The following is a 13,358-nucleotide window of genomic DNA, read 5'->3' as shown; positions in this document are numbered from 1 at the left end:
CAGATGTTACTGATTCCCTCTATAATGATGATGTTCTCTATAACTCAATGCCAAGATGAGCAAGGCTGCATGTTTTCACAGCTGTCACTGCCGTTTCCATTGCTCAAGAATTCAGGGCAGGGGCCGGGTTCAGGGGCTTAGCTGGGCTACAGCTTAGAAGTCTGGCGCATGTCTCATCTTAACACAGCAGCAGCCCAGGCCACCCAGTCACCACACTGAACAGATTGCTTGACCTGGGGAAGAAGCTCTTTGAGCAAATGAGAAGGCCAGGAGCATTGCCAGGTCCAGCCCCTCTGAGAAGCAAACCTGGAGCTCTCCTAGGTGCTGGATATTTCCCTTTCATTGTATTGGCCTTGTCCTTCCCTGGTCCTACCCTGCCTCCGGCCCTAGTCGCTGCTCAGACCAAATGGGTCCCCTGACCAATGGGCAAGAAACCTGTTTGTCTGGTTCTCTAGCAGCTGACCCAGGTGTACCCTGGAAGCTACTTTGACCCTCCCTTGTGGGAGGCTCTGTGCTATTCTAGACTCTTCTTCCAGCTAATAGTGGTTAAAAGGGAGTTCTGGCTCTGAACTCAGAAAGCCCAGGGTTAGAGGGCCTTGGACTTGTGTGGGAACGCTGCTGAGTTCGGGACCAACCTGAGGCCTAGCTTCCACAGCATGAAATGGAGGTGAGATCTCTCTTAGAGACTGATTATGAGGAAGACATGAGATAATCTATGGGGAAATATTGATCATGGAGCCTGAAACTTGGCAAATGGCGGTTATAGTGATCAGTACTAGGCCATTGCTTTCTGATTCCCTGTTCCTTTCCCCTTCTGTTGGCTGTGGAGAACAGCCTCCTGCTCGTCCCCAGTGAGGCTCAGAGGGATACTGGTAGATAGCCCCACTCACATAATAGCCCTGGCTTCCTAGTCTAGGGCAACCTGGGCATGTGATTTGCTTCCTTCCTCATTCCCCCATTCATAAATCTGCCCAGATCCTACCGTTTACACAGGCTATTTAGGGGTTGGCATTCTGCCTACAGAAAGTTTGAGAAGTATAGGGCTTCTCTCTACCCTGTTTCATTCAGCCCAGCCCCGGGTCCCATCAGGCACTGTGCTGGACAAAGAAATATTTAGCGAGCGCCTGTTCTATTCCAGACACCACACTAAATACTAAAGATTTAATGATCAGCAAAATTAGACGTGGTCCCTGTTCTAACAGAACTTAGTCTACTAAGCTAAAAAAGCTAATGAAGCTTCAGGTAAATGTCAGGGCCCCTCATTTGAACGGGCCCCTGTAAGATGCTGGGAGTCACAGAGTGTTCTAGATGGAGAAGAGATATAGATAATTAAAGTCACCCCCAAGATGATGCAGGACTGGAGGTAAAGAGGAAGATCATTTTCAGAGTGTTTAGTGATTTCATTATACAAATAATAGGTGACATATCAGAAACTTTCAGCCTTCAGGCAGATGTGTGTTTTATTTTAAGAAAAAGAATGGAAGTTTTGAATCCTTTATAGAGGGAAGGGACTCCAAATTCCTAAATATAAAGCCATACAAAAATGTCTGTTTCCGTGACTGAAAAAGTCCTCAATTCTATCAGAAAGATTAGAAATGACCACAGTCCGATGAATTGTTTTCTGGTCGATGGTATTCAGCCAAACTAACTGGAATAAAATCAACCAGGTGGCAATCTCTAGTCCAAAAACATGACCTCCACACGAGCAACTCGGGGATGTGATAACAACACAGACTCTTGCTTACATATAGTAGTTGTCACTTTAGATCACTCTGCAGCTTGATTTAGTTGACCTGTATAACACAATGTATATTTATTCAGATTACTTGATGCTCTCTACTTCAGTTAACTCCAGACAGGTTCCTTCCAGGGGTAAAAGGCAGAGAGCGTATTTATTTGACTACTTTAACCAAATTGACAGGTAGTCAGGCAAACACAACCGTGACAACATCTGTCTAGTAAGCTGCCCCGAGCTCCCAGGCCAGGAGGGTGATTTGAGTCAGGTGTAGATAAGCAGGTAACCTTGACAACCTTCATAGTTGTCAGGGAAATGACAGAACGGGGGAAGTGCCCTACTGTTGCTCAATGAAAGCCGAAGCCATCAATGAGGGGAAGTAATCACTACTGATAGTGAAAGGTACAGCAAATCCTATGACCACACGCATCCCTTTATCAGGAGATGTTCTCCAACACTCACCGGTCCTGGGAAGCTCAGGGTGCTGCAACTAATTCAGGACACAGCAAATTTGTACATAAACCTGGGGACTAAAAAAGGCAGCATGACGCAGTCATTAGAGGGAGCACTGAATTAGTCTGGCCCCCGGAGACCCTGTAATTTTAATAGAAAGAATGTCAAATAAACTCCCCACTTTGGACCAGGCTTCAGGCTGATATAATGAACTTAAGTCTTTCTCTAGGGTTCTTCATGTCACTCTGGAATGACTTAGTCGCCACATAACCCTTGGCCATTACTGTTTTTAGCTATTGCCCCTGCTCATAACAATACTTCATTGTAGCTCCCAATAAAAAAAGTTCCATTCTAGACAAGAGACCAAATATTACACATTTTCATACTGCTTCTTTGAAGATTTCTCATCTCATCAGCAATATACAAGAGGTCCAGATACTCTGCATCCTCATCAGCACTTGATAGTATCAGTTTGGGGGTTGCGTTTTGTTTTAGCCATCCTGATTGGTATGCGGTGGTATCTCACTGTGGCTTTAATTTGCATGTCCTTAATGACTAATGAGGTTTGAGCATCTTTTCATGTGTATATTTGGCAACATTATGCTTGGCACATAATCATTGCTCCCTTCCAAGATTTCAGGTGGTTTCTACCCCCTTCTTCCCAAATACATGATTTTAACAGAGGTCATCCAGAGACAAGACCTTACCTACCCCCTCAGGATTTTGAGGAGAAAAGCATGGGAGAGCTAGGGAGAGAAAGGGTTGTCTTTGGGAATTTCTCACACATCACACCATGTAAGTGACCACAGACTTCTGGTAGTAAGAATTGCCCTAATCCTAAAAATGCTTTTCAATATTATCTTCTTTGGATTAAACAACACACACACACACACACACACACACGCACCACGGAGGGAGTTTTTTCAGAGGGAGTTTTTTTTAATCAAAAAATTATTTCACTGAATCGTACAGTAAAGGTAACAGCTAAATTGGAAGGCGGCTGTAACAAGTCACTGAAAAACTTCCCATACGCACTGCTGGCTGCATTATTACAGTTATGATTCATATACAATGAGATGAGAACATTTACTACCTTTACAGTCTCCCCTTCACACTCTGAAATGAAATCTGCAGTTTCTCATTTCTTTTGCGGTTTCGCCATAAAAAGCACCTTGATTCTTGAAGCCTGGAATCTCATTACAAAGTCCATTTTGACTCACTAAGTATTTATTGAGGATCTAAAACATACTAAAACTAGAGTAGGCAATCTGGGGGATTTTAACGGTATAGAAGACATAATCTCAACCCCTGGAGGCAACTTGTGGTCAGTCTACAGGCAGCTTGGGTTTATTTCAGGAAACAGCGGAAAATTCTGCTGATAGTCTAGACTTGGTGTGTGGAGTCCAGGCACGAGGTGAGGCCTCTGTTTTTCTTTTTAGAAGCCTCTTCTTTTTTGATGACCCTCCCGACACTAGGCTGTCTTTAGTCCCCGACTCACTTCCTCTTTTTTAACAGCATTCTCAGTTTGTGTTCAACTATTTCCTGTTGACCTTTTCTAAATGCCCTTGTTTATTATTCTCCGCCTTAAAAACAAAAGTCCATAGAGAGATAGCATAACATGCTATATAAGCCTTCGCATGTATTCTTAGCCTAAGGAACCAAAAAAAAAGATCAAAAGCGAGGAGGGGTGGTGAAAGAGTAAAGTTACTATTGTGCATATTCTGTTCATATTACATAGATTTATATGTAAACGATGATACGCTCTTGTTCATGGAAACTCTTCACCTAATTGATAATGTAATGGGAGGAAGACAGGCTCATATTTGACAACAAACACTGGAAGGAAGTCCATCCCTTTTAGTGAATAATTCTGGGCATGCTTGTTGATTACTGAAGGGACTTTTGTGTGAGAGAGGAAGGAAGGTTTGAATCACTTAACTATACAGTCAATTCTTAAGAATCCATGTTAAGAGCGAGAAGCAATTGCAATTGTTCTGATGAGCTGAACAGCAGATAATCAAAAATTCTTCCCCTTCATCACCTGTCTTCCTACATCTATCTCCCCCTCCACCTCCGCCCAGCAAACAATTTGTTGGAAATTAGGAAAATGTTTTCCCGAGGTAATCTCTCCCCCTACAGGCAACTAGCCTACCAAACTGCTGGATCAGTTCCCTGAGGAGAGGCTGGATTACTAGAATGCATCTGCGCACATTTACAATGGGGTCCGCGTGGCGAGAAGGGACTCCTGTCCTAGAGGTGGAAAGGAACAAGTCCCCTAGCCAGAGTGTACACTTCCTGCTTCCTGGCATTAGCGCATTTTACTCTGCTGTAAAATGAGGATCGTAATTATTACCTCGTTGGGCTTTTGTCAGATGTAAATGAGATAATAAAGGCAAAGGCCCTGCCTCAATGGATGCCCTTGGTGATGTTAGCCGTCATCATCATCATCATTAAAGGTGGCTGACTGTGCAGAGGATCATTACAAGAGTACGTGGGCCACTTCAACTAGGGCCTATGAGTTTGTTGCAAGTGATTTCTTATAATAGTAGCAAAAGCTTTTGACTTTTTAAATACATTCTAGCAGAGGCAAGTTATCCAGCAAGAACCATTGCTTTCACTCTCATTTCTGATATTCTTTCTTCTTTTTTTTTTTTTTTTTTTACATCTTTATTGGTCTGATATTCTTTCTTACAGGCAGAGGAAAAGGTATGGTCACTCCCCCAAGGGTGGGACTGCCTCTCAGGAAGATTGAGATCGATGGCTGGGGGATTCCAGGAGTCCCAGGGACCGAGCCCTTCCCTCCTCCCTGCACAGAGAGTGCCTTCTAGTGCTTAAAGCTCTCCTCAGGGTCTGAGCCTCCTGGTTTCTGGCCTGACCACCCCTGCCTTCCCACCAGCACCCTCAGGCTTTCTTTAAATATGTAAATATCTTTGATTACGTCTCCTAATCTTGTTCCAGGCCCGGGAGCTACATTCACCTCAAAAGGTGATTTTACAAATATCTAATCTTGTCCATTTGGGGTGGATTTTATCAGAGCAGTTTTCAGAGTTCTGGGACCAATCTCTTGTCACCTCTGCCTATGTTAACTACCTGTGTGACCTTGGCCAAAACATTTTTCCTCTGTACTATGAAATGGGTTGCCCTAGAAATTGTTTGAGGATGTTTCCTTCCTGCTCAGATCTTCTAGGGTTCTGGGATTCCACCTGAGAGAGACAGAGGACCTCGGGAAAGGATCCAGTGTATACACAATATCACATCTACTTAATAATAATGCCCAGAGAAGCAATTCTCCCAACCTCATTTTAGTCAAAGGGAAAGCGATTGGCTTGTAGAAACCTTGTAAGATTTAACGTATCTGTGAAGTCCCGTATTACTGGTCAACTGGATGATTTCTGCTAGCTTTTCCCTAGGTTAGCACAGAAGGAGCGGACCTTGCCTGGAAGCCACGCTCCTTTTCTCCACTAGGTGGCAGCAACACTCAGCTTTGCCAAATATCAATAGAAACAGTGTCCTTTCTACTGTCGTTTCTATGATGACCTCCTCACCTATATGTTGGATTCGGGACCTTGACACTTAGTATTTCTAGTTCTAGTCTCCTGAGCAACTAAACAGGTTTAATTCCAATTACAAGTAATCGCAAATAATGATACAGACTTCAGAAGAAGACACAGAATGTAAAGCTGGAAAGAACCAAAGCCATAAGGGAGTAGGAGCCTTTAATTTGTAGAGGATGGAATAGAATTGGAGTGACTTGGCCAAGGTCACCCAGGTAGGTAGTGGCACTGTGGGAACTAGAACTCGGGTCTCTTAAGTCACAATCCCCATGTCTTCTCCTTTCCTTCTTTTGGGAGGTGAATATGCTGATAGTTTCATTTAGTAGCTGTATACCCTGGGGCAGACTGAGTTCCTCATCTGTAATATGGGCATAATAATAGTGTCTACCTCATAGGGTTTTACTAGAATTAGAGACCATGCATGTAGGGGACCGGGAATCAGAGCACACGCAGGAAGACGTGTCACAGACAGGCAGGCATGTCCCACACGCAGCTGCATCAATCGCAGGTATGCCCAAAGACATGTTGTTCCACAATTTCCCATGACAGAGTCTGATACAACACACGACATACACAGTTTTCCTTCTCTTTTCTGCATAGGCACAGTGCATGCATTTTTTTAAATTAAGAATTAACATAGGGCTTCCCTGGTGGCACAGTGGTTGAGAATCCGCCTGCCAATGCAGGGGAAACGGGTTCAATCCCTGGTCCGGGAGGATCCCACATGCTGTGGAGCAACTAAGCCCGTGCACCACAACTACTGAGTCTGTGCTCTAGAGCCCGTGAACCACAACTACTGAGTCCATGTGCCACAACTACTGAGCCCGCGTGCCTAGAGCCCGTGCTCCACAATGAGAGAAGACACTGCAATGAGAAGCCCCCGCACCGCAGTGAAGAGTAGCCCCTGCTCACCTCGTGCAGCAACAAAGACCCAACACAGCCAAATACATAAATAAATAAAAAATAAAATCGATTTAAAAAAAAGAATTAACATAATTTATTGAGTATGTGACAAACAACATTCATCCATTGATCTTGTTATATTTTTCTGTTAAAAATTCTCTTTATCTTTAAAAGATCTGTTTACCACTTTACATTCCATTTAGAAACACGGAATCTAGAGAGCTCATGTAAATTTTTTTGCAAGCTTGGGAACTGAACTTTTTTTCATGTTAATATATGACATTGTATATGTAATAATCACTCATTTTGTAGCATATAATTTCAAAAAGAAACAACACATCTTTCCTATTTCCCAACCCCTACTCTCTGACATCTTGCAGCCCCCTCCCCTGCGAGGAGAAATTTTTTTAAAGTTGTCATGACAAATCCCCTGTAGGCTCATGGGGGAAACCTTCTAGTACCGTAATAATGAAACACTTTATGTGTGGGAGAAGAATGATAGAAATAACAACTGTGCCACATCAGAGCTCATTAAAGTCAACGAACAGTGCATGCATTTTTAACAAAAACAATAAAGCTCTATTCAGGAAATAAGAAATGGGAGGGGTCGGTGTCCGGTGAGAGGCTATCTAAGGCCTCTTTCATGGCTAACAGCCTCCCAACGGTCTCTGGTTCAGGTATTAAGGGGAACTGTGCCTAACTCCTGGTTTCTCCCTCAGGAGAGGAAATGAGACGCAGCAGCTCCTTCGCTAACTTGCCAGTTTCATGACTTACCCACTCCAGTAAGACCTGGGCCGGATGAGTACCACGCCCCCATCTAGTCCACGTGACTCCTTTTGAAACACGGTTCAGGCCATCGGAGCAATGGCACCAGCACCTGTGTGTCTCATCTTTCTCCTCACAGCTCTATCGTGGGGGGAGCACTGCATTTGCAAATATCACAGTGTAACTATAACTGGGGACCCACTTCTCAGAAATTGTTCTTAAAACAGAAATGACGGAGTCTCTCCGGAAAGCCTAGGGCTGGGTCAGGTGATGTGGCCCGGTAGAGTCCTATAGCATCACAGTAGCTAAATTAAATCCAAGTGATGATCATGCCTCACGTTTATAAAATGCCTGCACATCTATACAATGTTTTGTTTACTCTTTACAAAGCACTTTGGGATTTTTCTCTCATTTGATCCTTGAAACAACACTGGAGTCAGTATGGCAGATAAGTCACCATCACGTAAACCAAGAAAGTATGAGAGGCAGGACAAGATCAAGCACAAAGGCCTTGGAATCAAACAGACCTGAGTTCATATGACAGCTCTGGCACTTGCCAGCTGTGTGACTCTGGGCAAGTTAATCTTTCTAAACCTCAGTTTCCTCATCTGTAAAATGGGGATGATCATAGTATCCACTCCAAAGGTGGTTATGAGGATTAAATGAGATGATGCATGGAAGCACAGGGCCTTAACACTCAAAAATGTAACTTGTTATTATTGAATCATTGACAGTTTGTGAGTGACAGAAGTCAGAAGAGACACCCCAAGTCCACTGGGCCAAATGTTCAAATTCAAACACATGGATACACAGATCCACAGTGAGATTTTTCTCTCTGAATTGGCAGGCTTTTCTTATCAACTGATCTTTGAAACTAAAATCACCTTTTTGTCCATGACGGAAATTTACAGGTGAATCCCCAACATTTTATTTGGTGAAGCACTTGGGACAGTCACACTTCCGTGTGTTGCTTTTGTTAGACTTTACCTCTTGATTCAAAACTGTTCATCCTCTTCTGTATTAGCATGGTTGCTTCCGCTCCAAGACTCTGTGCAGAAGGGGGAAGTTAGAAAAAAGGCCAGGAAAGCCGAGGGTTGAAGGGTGGGGTGACCAGGGGCAGGCTAGGAAGTTTCAGTCAAGAACCCCCAAGTTCCTTTTCTATGCCCAGACAGAAGAGTTAAACCACTTTTTTCTCCAATGCTATAGTCTCCCATCACCGATGACACACAAACACAGTAAACTGGTGGGATTTCTCTGGAGAGCAATCTGCTTTGGAAGCTCTTTATATGTCTCATTCATTTTTGAGAACATTCTCCACAGAAATCAGCTAAAAAGGAGCACGGGGTGGGGGGTGGGAAGCTATGTAAGGTTGTTCCTAGCCCTGCTATATATAACGGTGAAACACTGGAAACCGCCCAAATGTTCAATAATGGTAGCGTGTATAAAAAAAGTAGAGTCTACGGACCAGATGGAATGTTCTTTCGGCATTAAAATGGTAAGTATGGGGTCTGTGTTAAGTGAAAAAGAGAGATCAAGATGTGATATAGACACAAATGTTACAACTCTGTAAACTCAAAATGTATGTGGACATAAATATCAAGGAAAGGAGTGTGTAATGGATAGAATATTTTAATTTCGTTTTGCTTAGCTGCTGTGCATGCCACTTTGCAGACGTTATTGTTATTTAATCCTGGTGACAACCCATCAGCTTGTCAATTTCTACACACAAAAATGCCCCCTGCTGAGATGATCATTTGGATCGTGTATAACAGCATTTTGAAAGTGGGACTTTAAAATATATGGGTCTGCCATTTACTCACTGTGTGACCTTGGACAAGTCTCTCTCTAAGTTGCCTCCTTTGTAAAATGAAGAGGGAAGCTGATTAAATTGTAAATCTCTAAGCTCTCAAAATTGTCTTTGAGCTATCTAAAATGTCCTAATTTGAGTTTTTTTCTGTCCCTGGCCTTACCCCAAAAGTGTCCCTTCACAACAGGTTGTCTTGAAGTGTGATTAAAACGCCACTGGAGGAAAACAGGACTTTTCGATTTTAAAACAAGACACAATACAAAATGTTATAATATTCTCTTTCATATTTCCATGAATTCTGGGGACCAGACTGAAAGCGCTTCTTATCTACCACATCCAGAAATGTGGCAGAAGTGGCAGGGACGGGGAGACGTGCTCAGAAAGAATTTGGGACCGTGCACAGGCAGCGTTAGTGAAAAATGTCACAATTCTGTGCTGTGGCTTCCCGGAGGCCAAAGGGAAAATAGAATCTGCTGTTTTCAGTTAGCATTTAAATAAGCTTGTCACGCAGGAGGCTTCACTTCCGAGTGCCCGCCGTCCTTCGGAGGTGGGCGGGGCAGTGTGTTCAGACACGTGACCTGGGTTAACCCCTTCTAGACCTTCAAGGTCCCTATGCTTCCCTCTGTGCCATGAGCCGCTGAGGCTGACTGTGAGCTCCTGAGGCAGATTCTCATCTGATGCTGCTTCAGCTCTTGCCTTACCCTCAAGAGAGATCGCAAGAGCTAACTTCCAACAAGGCCGTTTCTGTTTGTAAGAAATGAGGGGACAGAAAGCATCCTAGTGGCTGCCATCTGTCTGCTCCCGCCTTGTGTCTTCCCCACAGGGAGACGTGCCCGGGGGAGGGAGCGGCTGGGTCTCTGCACCTCAGGCTTTGCCGCCACCTGAAGGGAATAGGCCCTACCTGGCCCCGCTCTGAAACAGGCCTTCTCCCCCGCCCCCCAACCGCTGAGGGAAGCTAAGAAGGAAGGGGGGCGGGGGACTGGGAACACAAAGGGACTGGCCTCTGTGAAGCTCCAGTATTCTGATTTAAAAAAAGATTTCAAGTATCTGAATGACTCTCGTGTTTGTTTCCCCTCAAACAAGCCTCTTTGTTAGTTCCACACAATTAGTATTCTTTGCATGAAAATTTGATCGCTTGTCTCTGACTGCAAAGCCCTCTTCCAGCATTTGGGTGGCAAAATGCTTGTTCCCTTGGCCTCCTGTCTCCATTCCCCTATCACCTGGTGAGACATCTCCAGCCCTCTGACCACAAATGAAAACCAGTGCGGACGGGGGTGGGGAGGTGTGCGGGCAGATGAGGGAGAAACAGCAAGATTAAAAAGCATGCGATTATCCCAATCTGAGCTGTGTGGTATATCGTCATGATTAATAGTACTAGCATTTTAGGGGATAATTCTACTGACCTCATAGCATTATTGTCAAAATAAGTGGGACAATGTGAAAAAAGCAAGTGCATAACTCGGTACCCAGCACACAGTACCTGCTTCTGAAATATTAGCTATAGTTATTATTACTATTTTATTTTGTTATTTATTTATTTATTTTTGGCTGCGTTGGGTCTTCGTTGCTGTGCGTGGGCTTTCTCTAGTTGCAGTGAGCAGGGGCTGCTCTTCGTTGCGGTGCGTGGGCTTCTCATTGTGGTGGCTTCTCTCGTTGCAGAGCACGGGCTCTAGGCGCGTGGGCTTCAGTAGCTGTGGCACGCAGGCTCAGTAGTTGTGGTGCACGGGCTCAGTGGCTCTGCGGCATGTGGGATCTTCCCGGACCAGGGCTTGAACCCGTGTCCCCTGCATTGGCAGGCAGATTCTTATCCACTGCGCCACCAGGGAAGCCCCTACTACTATTTTATATTGAGCTCATACTGTATATTGAGCTTTATATCAACTGATTTCAAGATCAGTAAAACAGTTTAAGCAACTGTTATTATCCTCATTTTACAGATGAGGAAACTGAGGCTCAGGGTCGAAGAGTCTTTAAGTGGCAGGACTGGGAAGCAAGCCCAGATGTACTGCGCTCCAAAGCCCATGCTGTTTTCACCACACGGCAACGGGCAAAGGGCACGTTTGGGAACTTCGTAAGGATGCCAGTTAGTCACTAAATTTCGAATGCTTATATAATGACAGCATTCTCCCTGAACCAATTTTCTTCAAATGTCATTTCCTCCTTCTATAAACAGAGCAAACACATCCCCGACTCACATGTGAACAAAAGTCATTTCACATTTCGAATTTTCTTTCCCCTGCAGTCAGCCCTATGGCAATTCCACAGGCCCGGCGCCAGATTCCAGCTCATAGTGAAGGATGTGTGAAAACCATAGGCTAAGAAAATAGCATGAAACCAACTGACAGCGGTCCCCAAAGTGTCATCCTACCCGGCTCTTTCCCAGCAGGCTGGGGATTAAGATATAAATGAAACATATGGAGATGGGAAAAAGCATATGTCAGGCCGGCTGTGGCCCGTGTTCCTGTCGAGTGCATGCACGGGGTCATTTTTAATCATGAAAACACCACCAAGCAGACTGCTCAAATATTTCTACAGAACTAAAATTGAACTCAGTGCTTTATTCCTCACACCTTCTTTCTGAAGTCAGCCTCATCGGCAGCTTCCCAGTGCAGGCGTATCCAGAAGGAACCAGAATTCGGCATACACGCCCCTCCTTCCAAAGAGAGAGAGAAAAGAACTGGGTAGTTCTGAACAGTTCCTCCTGGGTGTGTTTCAGTTGAATTAATTATCTCCAGGCATAATAATATCGACAACAAAAACATATTGAATACAAACCCTCTACAGAGCACTGCGCAGAGTTCTGAGGGTAACACGTATAAGAATGTACTAGCCAGGGCTTCCCTGGTGGCGCAGTGGTTGAGAGTCCGCCTGCCAATGCAGGGGACGTGGGTTCGTGCCCCGGTCCGGGAGGATCCCACATGCCGCGGAGCGGCTGGGCCCGTGAGCCATGGCCGCTGAGCCTGTGCGTCCGGAGCCTGTGCTCCGCAACGGGAGAGGCCACAACAGTGAGAGGCCCACCTACCGAAAGAAAAAAAAGAATGTACTAGCCAATAAATAGCCACCATTTATAAAGCCTGGTTTTAAGAGCCGTTCCTTCCATGAAGCCGCTCGGGCTCGGCTGGTGCTCGGCCCATCTCCTCCATCCCCACCTCCACTCCTAGAGTCAAATAGCAGCTGGATACGGCCACGCTTTTAGTCCCCGGCATAGACCACCAGGCACTGTTTTGAGCAGCCCTCTCTTGCTGTAGCTCCTCAGACCTCTGGAAAGCTCCAGAGAAGTCTGGAGTCAGATTATCCTGAACTTGAATCACACTTCCGTGAGGTGGGGGAACAGTAGGTCAAGAGGCCAGCTGGAGCCCAGGCGTTTGCCTGGTCTTGCTGTTGCAGAACAGGGTTCCTGAGAGGAAGTAGTGAGAATTGTGTGCAGCAGCAGGTAGGGGCCAGCTCATTGACTCCTTCACAAAAATAACGCCTGTTCAACATCCTTTAAGTGTGTCTTTCTCAACTTAGCGGGGTCTCCATCTGTTTCCCTCCCGTGTCCGTTTCAGTTTCATTGGGAGGATATAGGTCAAATTCCAGCTGGATGACATAGTGGTTCCCAGCACTGGGTCAGCAATTCTCACTTTTTTTTTTTCTTCTTCCAAAAGATTGTTTGGACAGCCTTTCACTTGTGGGCAGAGGTAAGGGCATTAGATAGGGTGTAGGGAGACCTGGGTTCCAGCAGTGGGAACTTGAGTCAACACGCCTCTCTGAGCCTCAGGGGAAAATGAGAGGACTCAACTTAGTGGCCTTGACGTTCCTTCCCAGCTCTCACATTCAGTGATGTGTCCTCAACAGACGCTAATATCTGGAAACTAAAGAAAAGCAAAGTCAAGGGTATGTGTCTTTCCTGAGAGCAGAGAACGATGGTCTATTCACTTGGCCTCAGGGATGACCTGCTCTTTTCCTCTTCTCCCCCTCATCCACCCCAAGAGTCTTCTCTGAAAACTCTGGAGGGTTTTCTTTTCGAGGGGCTGGCTGTGGGGCCTTTAGAAGTTTTGTTCCGTGTTGTTGCTGAGTCCTTTACCCCAGCTGCGTAGAGATGAGAGCCCTGCTGGAAGCCTGCTTCAGCTCTCCGCAGCCCACGTGTGCATCCCCACAG

Source organism: Leucopleurus acutus (genome assembly GCF_964270905.1).
Source record: "Leucopleurus acutus genome assembly, chromosome: X".
NCBI lineage: Eukaryota > Metazoa > Chordata > Mammalia > Artiodactyla > Delphinidae > Leucopleurus > Leucopleurus acutus.
The sequence above is the reverse complement of the archived record's forward strand: the minus strand, read 5'-3'. Positions refer to the sequence as shown.